The sequence below is a fragment of the Ruditapes philippinarum genome, unplaced genomic scaffold, assembly GCF_026571515.1.
Source record: "Ruditapes philippinarum isolate M1 unplaced genomic scaffold, ASM2657151v2 ctg876_1_1_1_1, whole genome shotgun sequence".
In the NCBI taxonomy this organism is placed as follows: domain Eukaryota; kingdom Metazoa; phylum Mollusca; class Bivalvia; order Venerida; family Veneridae; genus Ruditapes; species Ruditapes philippinarum.
Window position 1 is genome coordinate 262,590 of NW_026856968.1, and position 16,506 is coordinate 279,095.

The 16,506-nt window shown below is 32.4% G+C and overlaps 1 long non-coding RNA gene across 1 annotated transcript; it reads right to left on the bottom strand.

The window, feature by feature from the left end:
- Window positions 1–8,675: 8,675 nt before the first annotated feature.
- On the bottom strand, window positions 8,676–16,160 carry LOC132748305 (uncharacterized). Its single transcript, XR_009628236.1, has 4 exons — window positions 15,973–16,160; window positions 13,117–13,334; window positions 9,580–9,662; window positions 8,676–8,776 (listed from the first exon to the last, which is right to left on the bottom strand). It is a non-coding gene; the product is annotated as an uncharacterized LOC132748305 (long non-coding RNA).
- Between the last annotated feature and the right edge of the window lie 346 nt (window positions 16,161–16,506).

Sequence of the window (16,506 nt, forward strand, 5' to 3'; positions counted from 1 at the left end):
CAAAAAGACAGAGGGGAAACGAGTGTCAAAACTAGCAAAATGTAACCCAAAGTCTTTTTGGAGAAATGTGAGAACACAATACAGGCAACCTACTATAGAAAATAGAAACATAAGTATTGATGATATGTATATACATTTTAATAGTTTGTACGGTTCTACACCACTGTATGATCATGAAAATAATGATGTACATAATGATTACATATATGATAATGATTTAGATGTTGAATTTACATCGATGGAGATAAAAAATGCAATATTTTCGCAAAACATTTCCAAATGCCCAGGTACTGACCATCTGATTGCAGAAGTATTTAAACATTCAATTGATATAATTTGTCCATTTCTCACACGCTTTTATAATAAAATATTTAATGATGGCGTATTTTCTGAATGCTGGGGAGAAGGTATTATAGTACCAATTTTTAAAGGTGGAGCTCATGAAGCAAAAAACTTTCGCGGAATTACCTTAAATAATATTTTGTCCAAAATATACTCAAAATTATTAGTTGATAGACTTATTAAATGGGCTGATAAACATGAAAAATTTATTGATAATCAATATGGTTTTCAAAGGAATAAGTCAACTATTGACTGTATTTTTGTTCTACATGCTATAATAACAAAGACTCTATGTAGCATTTCTAGATTGGGAGAAAATGTTTGACCGTATTGATAGGGTTTTATTATGGAGAAAGTTACTGAATGAAAATATAAGTACAAAATTTGTTACTGCAATCAAGTCAATGTATGGTATTGTTAAATCTTTTGTTAAATATAAAAACATGCATTCTGATCTAATTAATTCTAAGATTGGAGTAAAACAAGGAGATCCAGCAAGTAGCATATTGTGTTTATTTTTTCTCAATGATATATTAAATAATATAAATAGGAACATTCCTGGTATTGTTAACATTGATGATATACAGGTATTTTTGTTGTTATTTGCAGACGACGCTGTAGTTTTCACACATGATCCAAATTCATTACAATCTATCTTGAATGATATAGAACATTATTGCAATATGTGGAATCTGAAATTAAATGTATCTAAAACAAAAGTAATGATTTTTGAAAATGGTAGACATACATCTTATGATTTCTTTTTGTATATCACTAGAATTGAAACTGTAGAATCTTTTAAATATTTAGGTGTGTATCTTTTTAAAAATGGGAACTGGAACAGAACTCAAAAATATATTGCGCAACATGCGTCATATTCACTACACAATCTATTTATTGTATGTAACCAGTTGGAACTTCCAGGTTCCCAAATGATAAGTTTATTTGATAGTATTGTTTTACCAACATTAAATTATGCTGCAGAAGTGTGGGGGCATCATGCTGGTCCGAACATAGAAATTATACATACAAAGTTTTGTAGAAGATTGTTATGTGTGAAACAATCAACCAATGTAGATGTGTTATATGGTGAACTTGGTCGTACACCAATGTCCATTCATAGAAAACTAATATTGATCAAATACTGGTTAAAACTTCTTAAACTTAATGAAAGAACTATATTGTATAAAAAAATTTTTATGTTAAAAACAGATGCCAACAATGGTGTAACTTATAGTGGTAAAAACTGGGCATATACTGTTAAGACTATTTTAGAGCAGACTGGCTTGTTTTATATGTGGGAAAATCAGTTTACTATACATATAGATTTTAGTATTATTAAACAACGAATTTTAGACATATTCTATCAAAGTTGGTATTCCTCAATTAATAACTCGTCTAGATTAGATACATATTGTTTATTTAAACATTCATTCGAATTTGAAAACTATTCGGATTTTATCGTTGAACCGAAATTTAGGGTAGCTTTATCCAAATTTCGTTCATCTTCTCATAGTTTGGCTATTGAACGTGGACGGCATAGAAATATACCAAGAAATGAAAGATTGTGTAGTAATTGTAATGCCGGTCTTATAGAAAATGAGTATCATTTTGTATTAATATGTTCTAAATTCCAGGACTTAAGATCAAAATATATAAAGAGATATTATTATACGTGGCCTACTAAACAGAAATTTGTTAATCTCATATGTGCAAAATCAAAAGCAATAATTAATAATTTAGCAAAATATATAAACTATGCAAACTTGCGAAATAACTAGTCATCTTTAATGCAGATACATATATTATATTATTGTGCTCTTCTGTAAACCATGTCTTTGTATAAAAAATTGTATTGCTATTGAACATGTTGTTTTAATGCAATAAAATATTTGTAGTTGTAGTTGTAGTTAGATATATAGGGAAACTGCTGACCAGTTAGATATATAGAGAAAAATATATTTTGCCGTGAAATTGTTACTCATTTTATAATGTATGCAAATTTTATATATTATATAAAATTATGTCGACAATTTATTAACTAAAAACACTGCTGACCAATTTAATGTTAATTCAAATTGATTTAAGCCGTAAAACTCTTCTTATTCTATATGGTCAGCAAATTTAACGCTCTTTACATTCAGGCGAGAAAATGCTGACCAGTTAAACATACAGTAGAATCTGCTGACCAGTTAGATATATAGGGAAACTGCTGACCAGTTAGATATATAGAGAAAAATATATTTTGTCGTGAAATTTTAATTCATTTTATAATGTACGAAATTCAATATATTGTATAAAATTTTGTCGACATTTAATTAAGTAAAAACACTGCTGACCAATTTAATGTTAATTCAAATTGATTTAAGCCGTAAAACTCTCTTATTCTATATGGTCAGCAAATTTAACGCTCTTTACATTCAGGCGAGAAAATGCTGACCAGTTAAACATATATAGTAAAATCTGCTGACCAGTTAGATATATAGGGAAATTGCTGACCAGTTAGATATATAGAGAAAAATATATTTTGCCGTGAAATTGTAATTCATTTTTATTATGTATGCAAATTCAATTTATTTTATAAAATTATGTCGACATTTAATTAAGCAAAAACACTGCTGACCAATTTAATGTTATTTCAAATTGATTTAAGCCGTAAAACTCTTCTTATTCTATATGGTTAGCAAATTTAACGCTCTTTACATTCAGGCGAGAAAATGCTGACCAGTTAAACATATACACATGTAGTAGAATCTGCTGACCAGTTAGATATATAAGGGAAACTGCTGACCAGTTAGAAATATAGAAAAAAATATATTTTGTCGTGAAATTTTAATTCATTTTATAATGTACGAAATTCAATATATTGTATAAAATTTTGTCGACATTTAATTAAGTTAAAACACTGCTGACTTATTTAATATTAATTCAAATTGCAATTATTGCTTTTGAAAATACATTTTTTCCGATACAAGATTTTTCTATTGAAATATCACTAACAAGAGATTTTGATAAAACTCATAACATCATAATTCTTTATAAAACATTAATTCAAATTTTTGCATATCTTTAGAGGTATAAAAAGCTGTTTAATATATCCTTTTAAAATCACGGATTTATATTACATGTAGTAATGTAAATCCGTGTTAAAATGTATGATATTATGGTACTTTAAATGTATATAATAATTTAGTTTATAAACATAGTCATATAAATGCAAAAATTAAAAATATAATTAAAAGAATAAAAGTAATTTCCCATCTTTTTATTACCCCCTACGGCGTGTTTATATAACTTCACACCTTCAATGTTTCCCTTCTTTGTGTAACTGGTCAGCATTTTCCGATAATCCTTCTTTATTTAACTGGTCAGCAGTTTCCTATATATCTATATCGTCAGCTAATTCGTCAGCAGTTTAGTGCGACCCCTTCCATGATCGCACCGTTTGTCGGTGAGTTAGTAAATTCTGACCAAGCACCGGTAGACGCACGACAATGCGATACGATATTATTCCAAATGTCGCTTCGCATTGTCGAGTGTCGCTTCGCGTTGTCGAGTATCGCTTCGCGTTGTCGAGTGTCGCTTCGCATTGTCGAGTGTCGCTTCGCAATGTTGAGCGTCGCGGTGTAAAAATCATAAAAATAACGCGACATTTACTCGACATTTTAAAAATGTCGCTTCGCGATGTCGAGTGTCACTTCGCATTGTCGAGCGTCGTATCGCATTGTCGCGTTGTCGTTTCACATTGTCGAGTGTCGTGGTATGCACTTCTACCAACCTCGACACTCGACAATGCGAAGTGACAATGCGACAACGCGAAGTGACATCGCGACAACGCGAAGTGACATCGCGACAACGCGAAGTGACATCGCGACAACGCGAAGCGACGCTCGACAATGCGAAGCGACACTCGACAACGCGAAGCGACATTTCTTAAATGTCGCCCTTTTTTACCGCGACATTTCTAGGCGACAGTGCGACATATCGTTTGACACTGTCGAGCGTCGCTTCGCATTGTCGCATATCGCTTCGCGTTGTCGAGCGTCGCTTCGCATTGTCGCGATGTCACTTCGCATTGTCGTGTGTCTACCCTTAGACGCGACGGACGACATTCTAAATGGCACGATAAGGACACCGTAGATTTCCACTGCCTAACTGACGGAGGAATCCAACCATGTCACCTGAAACACCATCATTAGGAGTGTACTTTCCGACACCTAGAAAAAAGCGTTGCGCTCTGTTGTGAACCGCATTAATACACGAATAAGACCGAGCACCCCATAGAGGTGCACTATAACTTATTACAGGCCAAACAACAGAGTCATACAATATAGGGTTAACGCACGTTTTTCCGTGTTATAACGTCTGCAGAGTCCCGAGGAACGGTTGGTGCCCGAGCCCGGTAGGGCGAGGGCTCCAACAGTTCCGAGGGACTCTGCAGACTTTATAACACGAAATAAACGTGCGTTGACGCTATTATAGCATAAAATTTTCAAACAGATTCGTGATGTATAGTTTATACAAAACACAATTACATTAAAGTCTTGTGCTTGGACGGTATTTATCCAATTCTATGTTTTACGTATGCGTTTCATTTTTCCGGGGCCAACAACTTGGAAAATTCTCGGAACCGAACGAAATTTTGAATTTTAATTAATTTAACAAAGCTTGGCCTTTGGAGATTTATTATCTGAAGAAAAAAAACGTCACATTACTCTACCCTCTACCCAAGACAAATAATGACCCTCAGAAATTCTTAGAATGATTTCAGATTGTCGGTAGTAAAAAAGATCAGTGACTTCAGAATCGGTTTTTTTTTTCAAGCAAACAAGTTTATAAAAAAATCAGGCACTAAGCATTATTCTATCAAAGAAATATAAAGACAATTTATCAACATTAACATAAATAAAAAACATTTTCTCATATTAATTTTGTGTTATCTAGTTTTGTAAGTTAATTGGAGTGTTAAACTGAATGACAGGTAGATTCTACTGTATTTGTTTACATTGACAACTGTCCGTTTCTTAGAAAGGGCGACAACCAAGGTTAGCACCGATGTCTATACGCCGTTTTTCCGGCATAGTTACTTGAATATGCGACTGAGACCCTCGAATCAATAAATTTCAATATAACAAGAGCGCATGACTCTTCGGTTTGTTTGTTTACTGGGCCCTGTATGTATTGCGCATAGGTGAAACCGGGCTATAACAAGAGCGCGTGACTATGTTAACACATGGTTTTGGTCCCGTTATAACATGGGCAAAATAGGGGAAAATAGCCGATTTTATGCTATAATTTCGAATAAACTTAAAATGGAACACCACCTAAGCCTTTGCATTTTGCAATTAAAAGACCCAATGCGCGACTAGCACTCTGATTAACAGCTTTAACAGTTACTGAATAATCGAGATGCTCGTGTAATATGACACCTAAATAAGTATATCTATCAACTATGTTTAATACATTATTACCACATTTAAAGGCATCACTCGTACGTTGAACAGCTTTCGGGCGGAAGTGAATTACATTACTTTTTATAGGGTTAACGGTCATATCATTCAACGAACATCAGTCATTTAAGGCATTTAACAATATCTGTAGATTTTGAGCATTATCAGCTAATATAACGATATCATCAGCGTATAACATGATACAAAGTTTTTCATTACCAATATTTATACCCAGATCAAAAGATTTAATAAATAATGTTAAATCATTGATGAATAAATTAAAAAGCAATGGAGATAAAATGCATCCTTGACGTAAACCACATTTCACGTCAAATCACTCTGTTTTAAATGAATTAACTCGAACACATGACATCATAGATACATACAAAGATTGAACAGCAGATAACATCTTACCACATACACCAATATCATACAATCTTTTCCAAAGTATATTTCTATTTATATTATCATAAGCTTTCTTAAAATCGATGAAGGCACAAAATGTTGACAATTTATTTTTCTTTCTTGTATCAATAATGTTATTAAGAGACAAAATATGATCTATGGTGCTACGACCTTTTCTGAATCCATTCTGTTCATCTGACAATTTTACATTTGATTCCGTCCAAAGATTCAATCGATTATTTAAAATATAACAATACAGTTTATACATTGAAGGTGCAAGTGATATGCCTCTATATGATAAAGGGTCTCGTTTATCTAAGGTAGATGATTTTGGTATCGGGCAAATTACAGATTTACTCCATAAAGTAGGAACTATACCTTTATCAAAGCAAATGTTAAATAAAACATGCAAAAAAGAAAGAGCAGAATCATTGGTAAGCACCTCAACTGGAATGTTATCAATTCCACAAGATTTACCTTTCTTGGCATTAGCCAATGCTTTATGAACCTCTATGACGGAAATATGATCATTAAAGGAAATATTTTCTGAGTGTGAAGTGTCAACAAAAGTATATAATTCACTATCCGTATGAGTGACAGAATGGAACAGAGAGCTAAAATCTGTCTTCCATCTAGCCAATACATCATCAACCCTAGACGAAATCAAACCATCATTTAGAAGAACTTCCATTGGGATAGGGTTACTTTTAGAGCAATTTACTCCGATTTTTCCGATGGATTTCCAGAATTTAGTTGTATCGACGCTACATTCATCTAACAACTGATCCTGCAGAGAATACCAGTAAAGACGTTTAGCTCTCTGAACCTCTCGGTCAAACACTTTACGGATGCTTACGAACTCAGATTTCAATGTAATTTTAGAGCTCCTTATGTTACAAGACAACCAGGATATTTCAGCAGAACATACTCGATTCTATTAATCAGTTAACTTTTCTGACCACCATGGTTTACCTGGGCGTCGTCTTTTATTGTGGTTACCAGAGGAAACGTGTTTAAAAGTCAAATGGTTTTACATTTTTGTACATAGACTTTTGAACAATATCACACCAATCATCATATACGTTATCAATATCAGCTTGGTTTCTAAAACTACTTTCAAGTTTAGATATAGTGATATTATATCGTTTATAGTGTCTTGGTTCAACATAAAATCATCTGGTATATTCTTAACATCAAATTTAGTAGACGATGAATTAGAACCATCACCCTCAGAGTAAATTTTCATATCGCATTGAACAATTAAAGACCATTTTAGTAGTGAATGATCCGGCATAGCAGTAGGAACAATTTCACCAATAGCTCTACTGTTATTAACTAGAGTAGAAACTTTGATAAATCGACAAAATTCTGTAACATATGTGATTTACAAACCACAGATTTACTATGTATAAGTTAAGGACAGTGTATGCCTTCTTGGAAAGACGGAAATATACCTACTGAGAAAACAGTCATGTGATAAAGGTTATATTATATAAATAGCACATGGGTTTGTGGGTAACAGTAAAAATATCATCCCGAGGAAAATACTGTTACCCGAGGCGTAGTCGAGGTTAACAGTTCTTTTACGAGGGATGATATTTTTACTGTTACTCACAAACCCATGTGTTATTTATTTTATTACCCCGAACAAAAATATTGTGATGATCTGAAATTGTCAACTAAATCTAACTGTAACAAAAATAAACCAAGAGTAACAATAACTAAACTGTCCTTACCTTTTAAGTTTTAGGTGTACTTTAGGCATACTTGAGAAGTTTTCTTTTTCCTTTATTCTTTAAGCAAGTGATGATATCTACAAATCATAAACATACAATAAGCTAGGTTTTATTTAGAAAACAAAACACTAACCCATTTACACGGTTATGATCTGTGAAATCTGATCCTTCTGTTTCCAGAATATTCTTAGCATGGTTTTTGACAAAATAACGATGATATCCTATGTCTTTCCACCATATCTGTAACGTTTCACTGATTAAAATTGTTAAACAATCCTTTGTTGCATGCTTAAACCGCCTGCATGTTCCAGTTTGACACATAATTATTTACATTGCAATTACTTCCGTTGAAAACGGATGTTCACTTTTTGACTATTCAACAAAAAGATATTTTATACGCGAAAAGCACACCAGGTTGCAAACAACTAAATTTTATGAGTGTCATAGTTACCCCAGAGAAGACATTGATGTCTTATCGGGGTTTAACGTTGAAAATAAGAATGAATCGAGAAAAAATGGCGGCCATTTTATTTCATTTTATGTAGAATATAGACCACTTGACCAGATTTTATACTGTTAAAAAATACTGTTACCTATGTTACAGTACAAAATTGTTAGTCACGTGGTACACTTGCATTAACAGTAAAAATAACTCCCAGAGGCCTATTGTAAATTAGCATTACGAAAAAAGTGAGGTTGTTATTAAGTGGGATTAAAATCTTGACGACTGTCATAACAGCAATTGAAAGGTCTACATGTTTATTTTGTTAATATACATCGAGTAACCGAGATTATTTAAGTTCCGTCCAGTCGGCTTAATTGCATGATTCTCGTGTCAATCAACTGAAAAATATGTTAACATAAATATGCTATTGATCAATGACTATTTTGACGAAATATAAAATAAACATGATTAGCAACACCCAATGGAACTGATGCCATCAACAGCTATACTTCCTCTCTTACTAACAAACTCCTAGAACTATATAAATCATTCATTCTAACGAGACAAGTAAGCATTTGGGTTATAAGCGGTTATAAAAGCATGCTCCATGCTTAACAACAGGTATAAAGAAAGTAATATATAAGCGCAAAAAATACTACCAAGGAGCCAAATACTAACAGAACTTAGTAATGAAATAGTCACACTAATACGGACGGCTAAAAATAATCACTTCTTGTAATTGGCAGTCTCTCAAGTCAGACTCTACCACACAGAAGGACTGGTAGAAACTAATCAAAACGATACGTCTCTCCAACTAACAAACAAAGCATTCTTATACTTAGAAACCCAATCGACAACGATGAATTTGTTTTTCTTTCAAAATTATTAAAATCTAACCTTTTGAATGCCTTTATCTGTTGACAGTCGTCACTAAATAATTCTGTAAACCAGTTAACTGTAAAGCTTTAGACAACAAACTAGAGCTGTATTCTTTGATACACATCGGGTAACAGTATTTTCCTCAGGATTATGTTTACTGTTACCCACAAACCCATGTGTTATATATAAAATATACGTCTTTGACGGTTTAGATATTAACGTATCTATGAATAAAAAGATAAGTAAAAAGCATCGACCAGTTCTAAATTTGGCAAAGTAAGATAATATCCTTTACATTGTGTTACAAAACTTGAAACGTCACCTTCAGAAAGCTTCTATTCCTTGCCATCGCCCCCTCGTTTCTTTCTGCCATATTGATCAAAGAGAGACTGTCCAATTGGAACTCTGTAAAATAAATTGATAAAGAGAAGCAAACAAAGAGGTCGTTGTTGATATCATTTCAATAAAATATGAGAACACAACTCAGCATGGAAGGGCGTCATTTAATGAACGCACCCACCACTCCTACCCCAACCCCTCATATACATATATAAAATTCAGGAACAGCACATGACCCAGAAGGACACTGCAAAGAATCAATTTTTGGAATGAAAGGTTTTCTTTATTTTAAAACACTATTGATTTGGAACTGTCTCAAAACAGAAATAAAAACAACATTTGTTTTTGTTACGACGCAAGCGTGTAATTCAAAAACTGTGTTAGGGAATGAAAAACAGATCTACATTTTATTCTTAAAAATGATGTTGTTTGGTCACAATTGTATATTAAATTCTTTTGCAAAATAAGAAATTAGGAAAGATTGTCTTTGTCTGTGTCAGTAAAGAGAGTGTTGAGCGGTGTGGGGATTTACGAAATTTAAGGCTATTAATTAACTGTAAATGTTTAGGTCAATTATTGGCTGTTTATATATGCCAGTTTAAGATAAGGTCAACTATAACTGTTTATGTTAAATAATTTATTGACTGTTGACTGTTTATATTATGCTTGTTCAAGTTAAGGTCAACTATAACTGTTTATACATGTTGGTTTAAGTTAAACAATTTATTGACTGTTTATATATGCTTGTTTAAAACAAATCTTTTTTTTCAACTCATACTATAAGGTTATTACGCAAAAAAAAGAAACTCTTTTCTAATGGCGGTCATTTCAAAATTGCAGCGTTTCTGGTAGTACATAAAACAGACATATTTTGTAAAACCTTATAAATAACCTGTAAGATTTCATTGATTCAGAATATGACATGCCTCGTGCTGTGAATAAACGTTTTCTTTAAGTTTTACTCGTGCCATTTCAATTAGGTCTTATAATGGCGTTCAACAATTGCCAAAAATTGAAAACAAGCAACTGCGGACATATTTATGTGTATTTATCCTTGTTTAAGTTAGAGTTAACTATTTACTGTTAATATATACTTGTTTTAATATATATTGTAAAATTTTTAGCACGTTAGTATATTTGAGTTTATTTATACTCGCTACCCATATGGGCGAGTCCTCCAGGAGAGTATTAGTCATTTTATATTTTTGGAGGATAGTGCAAAATACAGAAAGATGCACCAATTCCAGAAGCTTCTCCTGGTTCTTTAACGTGCCGAGTATTTAAGCATTCATACACGGGACCTCAATTTAAAGTCTCATCCGAAAGACTGATTAGTAATTTTAGTTGGCCAGCCCGTGAATCGAACCCACAATGTCGGGATTACAAGTCTCGCGCTCTAACCGATTGAGCTCTGCGGCCTGGTTAGGTTGTTGCCACACTAAAGTGAAATTTTATATATGTATATAATTATGCTTATAAAACAATTTTCAAACATCGAAGAAAATGTAAAATATGTACTGCACATATTTGTGCACATTATATATAATCATTGAAATATATGTTTTAATTTCTTATTGAAAATTTTAACTTTATAGAAGACAAATTTCTAATTTCCTCCCTTTATTTACATGAACTGTTAAATTCGGTAATATCTTTATAAATAATACTTTTTGGAACTTAAAATATTGATAAATCTTAATTTGAGCATCATATTTATGATATAAAACCATAAACTAGAACTTCGCGAGTCGGATGTGTCGCTTTGTGAACAATATAGTTTAGGAGAAATGGACTGGACAAAAATGAAATATGAAAATTAACAAAGGAAAATAACTCAAAAAAATAAAAAGTGCAGAGCAGCAGTTCTTTGTACTGCACTTCTTATCAATAAGATCTATCATCCTATGAAGTTTCAAGTTCATAGCTTTTATAATTTATGAGAAATGGCCTGGACAAAAATAAAGTATGAAAATTAATAAAAGGTAATAACTCAAAAATAAGAAGTGCAGAGTACCGGTTCTTGTACACTGCACTTTTTCTCAATGAGATTTATCATCCTATGTAGTTAAAAGACCATAGCTTTTATACTTTAGGAGAAATGGCCTGGACAAACATAAAGTATGAATATAAACAAAGGGCAATAACTCTAAAATAAGAAATGCAGAGTACCAGTTTTTGTTCACTGCACTTCTTCTTAATGAGATCTATCATCCTATGAAATTTCAAGACAATAGTTTTCATACTTTTAGAGAAATGGCCTGGACAAAATAAAGTATGAAAATTAACAAAGGGCAATAACTCAAAAAATAAGAAATGCAGGGTACCGGTTCTTATGCACTGCACTTTTTCTTAATGAGATCTATCATCCTATGAAATTTCAAGTCCATAGCTTTTTTACTTAAGGAGAATGGCCCGGACAAAAATTAAGTATGAAAATTAATAAAGAGCTATAACTCAAAAAATAAGAAATGCAGAGTACCGGTTCTTATGCACTGCATTTTTTTTCTAATGAGATCAATCGTCCTATGAAGTTTCAAGTCCATAGCTTTTTTACTTTAGGAGAAATGGCCGGACAAAAATACAGTATGAAAATTAACAAAGGGCTATAACTCAAAAATTAAGAAGTGCAGAGTACTGGTTCTTGTGCACTGCACTTCAGGTCATTATAAGAAGCATGCATACCAAGTATGAAGTCAGTCCGACTTATAAAGACTGACTTATGCTCCGGACAAGCTTAAGTGGACGCGGACGACACCGACACCGACAACGACGCTGACAACGACCTCGCCGACAAAAGTAACCCCTATATGTCGCCTTTTTTAATGCGACACAAAAATTATGATACAGGATCTTAAAGTTTAGGTCAATTATTGACTGTTTATATATGCTTGTTTTTTTTTATTATGAATTCATTGGAAAATAAATATGCTTGTTTTAGTTTAGGTCCACTTTTAACTGTTTATATATGCTTGTTTAAGTTTAAGTCAACTATTAACTGCTTGTATATGCTTGTTTAAATTTATGTCAACTATTTACTGTTTATATATGCTTGTTTAAATTTTGGGCAACTTTTGGCTGATTAAACATGCTTGTTTAGGTACACTGTTAACTGTTTATATATGTTTAATAAAGTTTAGGTCATACTGACTGTTTGTACATGTTGGTTTAAGTTTTGGTTAACTATTGAGTGTTTATATATGCTGACTTCGCGGTGTTCTTTATAAAAACATATTTCTCTATATTATTGTAACACGTTCATTTACAGAAACAAAAGCATATTCAGAATGCCAATATATTTCTTTTAAACGAAGTCGACATTATCTAAATATAAATGTAGCAAGTATCATCAAAGACGTCATACATTGGCCTTATTTATATGTAAAGAAATATCCCAAAATTTCATTTTTTACGCAGGCAAGGTCTAATATTCGAAAAAGCGAAATAGGTCTAAAACATGACACTTATGTCAATGATTTTTTTTAAATATGTTTTTCATTCTAATGAACCTAGTAGCTGTTACCTCCATGCATGTACAAACGAATCCGGAAGCAGATGAGGGTCTGAAAAATTATCTACGTGGTGGTTTGGACGTGTAAGATCATCGTGCTAGTTTCCATTGAATGTTCCACACAAACCTAGAGTAGCATTATAATCTTGTATCGCAGAACGTATGAAAACGCGAGGAAAGCTGCCACCCTGAATAACGACTGCTGCCCCGGATTTAAAAGTTATGTTAAACTGAAAAAAATAGATAATTTCATAACGTAACATTTCAAACGTTATACGTACATTTTTTTCGTAATTTGTAGATGAAAACAAATACAGGAATATGTACCTAGTATAAAAAAAAACAGAAGACAAATACACACAAGGCTATGGAACTATGGAACAGAATTAATGCATAAATTCTATCTTGCTTGATGGCATTGCAGCTTGCATTATGCTTGATTCCATCTTGCTTTGTGATATTTATACTTTGCATTATGCTTGATTCCATTTTGCACTATTTCATTCAAACTTGCATAGTGACTAATTCTTTTATTAAGTGATAACTCTTGAAATTGCACAGGCCATTTATCGTACTGGCTTTTAAACGTCATATACCTTATATGTATAAACTACCATTCTTCATGCTCTATACAAACTAGTTACAGTTTAGTTCTTTTTTTGTATTCCTTTTTTGTAGAAATCGACTATTTTTTATTTCCTACATCCTTTTGTACATCGACAATTACACGATGGATTTTGTTAAAGTGTGACTTATAATTATGATTTATTGCTCGCATGGCGTGATAACTGCATGTTAGCTTTCGCTTATTTCCATTATGTAGTGTTTATGCTTAATAAAGCTCGGTGCCTGATGCTTTGTGGATCATGTTTGATCATTTGACATTGTATAAATCATAAACATTTAAAACAAAGTCTAACCATTGCGAACTGTGAAGGGGCGAGATTTTTCACATTTCGCCTCTCATCGGAAGATTTCGTACAGAAACTGCGGTGACCACACAACGGTATTATTTTGTATATACATGTTTATTAATAGTTACCGAGCACTAAATATTCAAGTTTGCTTCTTTAAAAAGAAGTATGCGAGAGATCTTTTGCAGCTGTGACAGATTTGTTTAAATCGAAAATATTTGGAGATATTTTGCATAAAATGCACAATGAATGTTTATAAATTACAATTAATTAACAAAATAGAATTTATTATACATGTATATATTGAATACTGTATAGTATTATATTGAAAGTTTGCTTTACACTTTATTTTTTTTAATGTTTGAAAAATTATATGTCGGAGAAAGGCGCAGAAGGGATTTTTTTTCTACAAAGGAAACACTTTATGTTATGTTATGAAGCTAAATTATAAAATTATATTAAAAGTAGTATCAAAATCAAATTTCATTTAAAATTCTATTATTAAATATTTATTAATGTTTTTGTAAGTGTATTAAAACATTTCCTCTGCAACAGAGATTTTCCCAGCATAAAGTATGTTAAATAAACATTATAAGATTTACATAAAAAATGTTTATATCATTTAATTGGAATTAACAGTATAAAAGCTGCATGCCTCCAACCCCAATATTTCAAGAAATTAAAATTTGAGCACAATTTGTGCCATTTACGCCTTGGGAAATTTAGTCATACCGGTTCAGGGCAGCAGAGTTTCAGTACATGGTTCAATCGGTCATATAATAATGCATGGTTGTATATATTTATACAGAATAACCATTTCTCGTACTGTTAAGTAACGTAAATTGTATATTCCGATTTTTCCTTGTACCGATTGTTTCACTTCGATGTTAATTTCTCGTCTAAGTTCAGTCATATGTTTGAAGCGTAGTATGCGCCTAGCAATTTTTGTTAGCTGGTTCTAATGATTTAAGGCTTAAAATGCGATGCATAAGCCTCAATTTGATACGCAAAAATTGATGCCAATAACACTGTGGAGAGGTCTAATAACCTCTCCAAAGAATAATAAGACATGTCAAATTCACAAAGTATTGATCAAAATCAATTATTTATTGTGAAATAGTGTCGACAATGTAAGAGGCAGATTTATACCAAACTTTTAGCAAAAGAATGTTCTTTCAAACGCCGGGCAAAATACGTTGTCCTTATATTAAAATATGCCGCTTTGATGGTTCAGAAAGGAACACAAGGAACAGGAATTCGCAATTACATGATAGTGCATTCAGTATTCACCAAAACGTAGGTTTCAATTGTCATAAAATAGTATGGAAGCAAGCATATTTTCATATTTTAGTTGATGCAATTTTTAGACTTTGGTCTTTTTAATAAATTATTTCTACTGTAGATTGATTTTTCGAGTATTTATTACTTTTTCATCATACATGTCAACGCTTTTAGTCAGTATGAGTAAATTACTTCAAAGCCGTATAAAGATTTTCTTGTTAATTTTGTAAATATCCTTTAAGCGAGAATTTTGATACAGATCCCCAAAACCAAATATAGTTCTGCCACTCCGAACCGGTAGTAATCTCGGATCTTTCAACTGCATGACAATGTGATAAAGTGATAATGACATACAAAGAAAAATTAGCTCAGCTGCAATGGACAGTTATATACCACTAGAATTGGTAAATATTTACCTGGAACACGGTATATACTTGTTAATCAAATATTGAAAGATAAAAGGAAAAAATATAAGGAAAATATTAAATATCCAATTTTCTCACAGCACTAATTTAGGTAGTTAATCCGCATATCCAACTCGAAAAGCCGGACAATAGGTTCTTCATTCATTTTTGTTGTAAACTATAGGTAATTTGGTGTTTGAAACGTGGACTAGGATGCATTTCTCACTCGTGCCATATTTTGGTTATGTGAAAAACATGATACAGCTTACCCGTGTATGGGCATGTGAAGATTGGATGATCGTTCCTGCAGTCAATTTGCCAGGTATTGATATTGTTGGTGTACCCGGACCATGGCACAAGTATTTGAAGATGATGATATCATTATTTTCTTGAATTGCAGCTGCACATATGATAGCATAACTGATGTTAGAATGCACATATGGCTCTGTTCTTATTTGAACCTAGATGAAAAAGAACAAAATTAGTAAAGGATAACGAGTCGTAATAAATCGGAAAATATCGGTTAATTTCGTAAGATAAAGTAATAAATCCGAAGTCCCTAACGCCTCATTCTCGGCAGTTTAAATGAACGGCTGTCGATGGTTGAACAGCTGTCTGCCCATTTGATTGTACGGTGTGAACTTTTAAAGAACATTTGTGTTATTTTATCGTGACGTCAATTGTTACGTCATTATTTCAGAAAGTATTTATGTGGTAGTTTTAATACGTATTGACTATAGTCAGGTCTGTGTTGAGCTTAGGGTTGAGGGAGAACCGCCTCTCTGATAGTTGGCGTGGTTTAG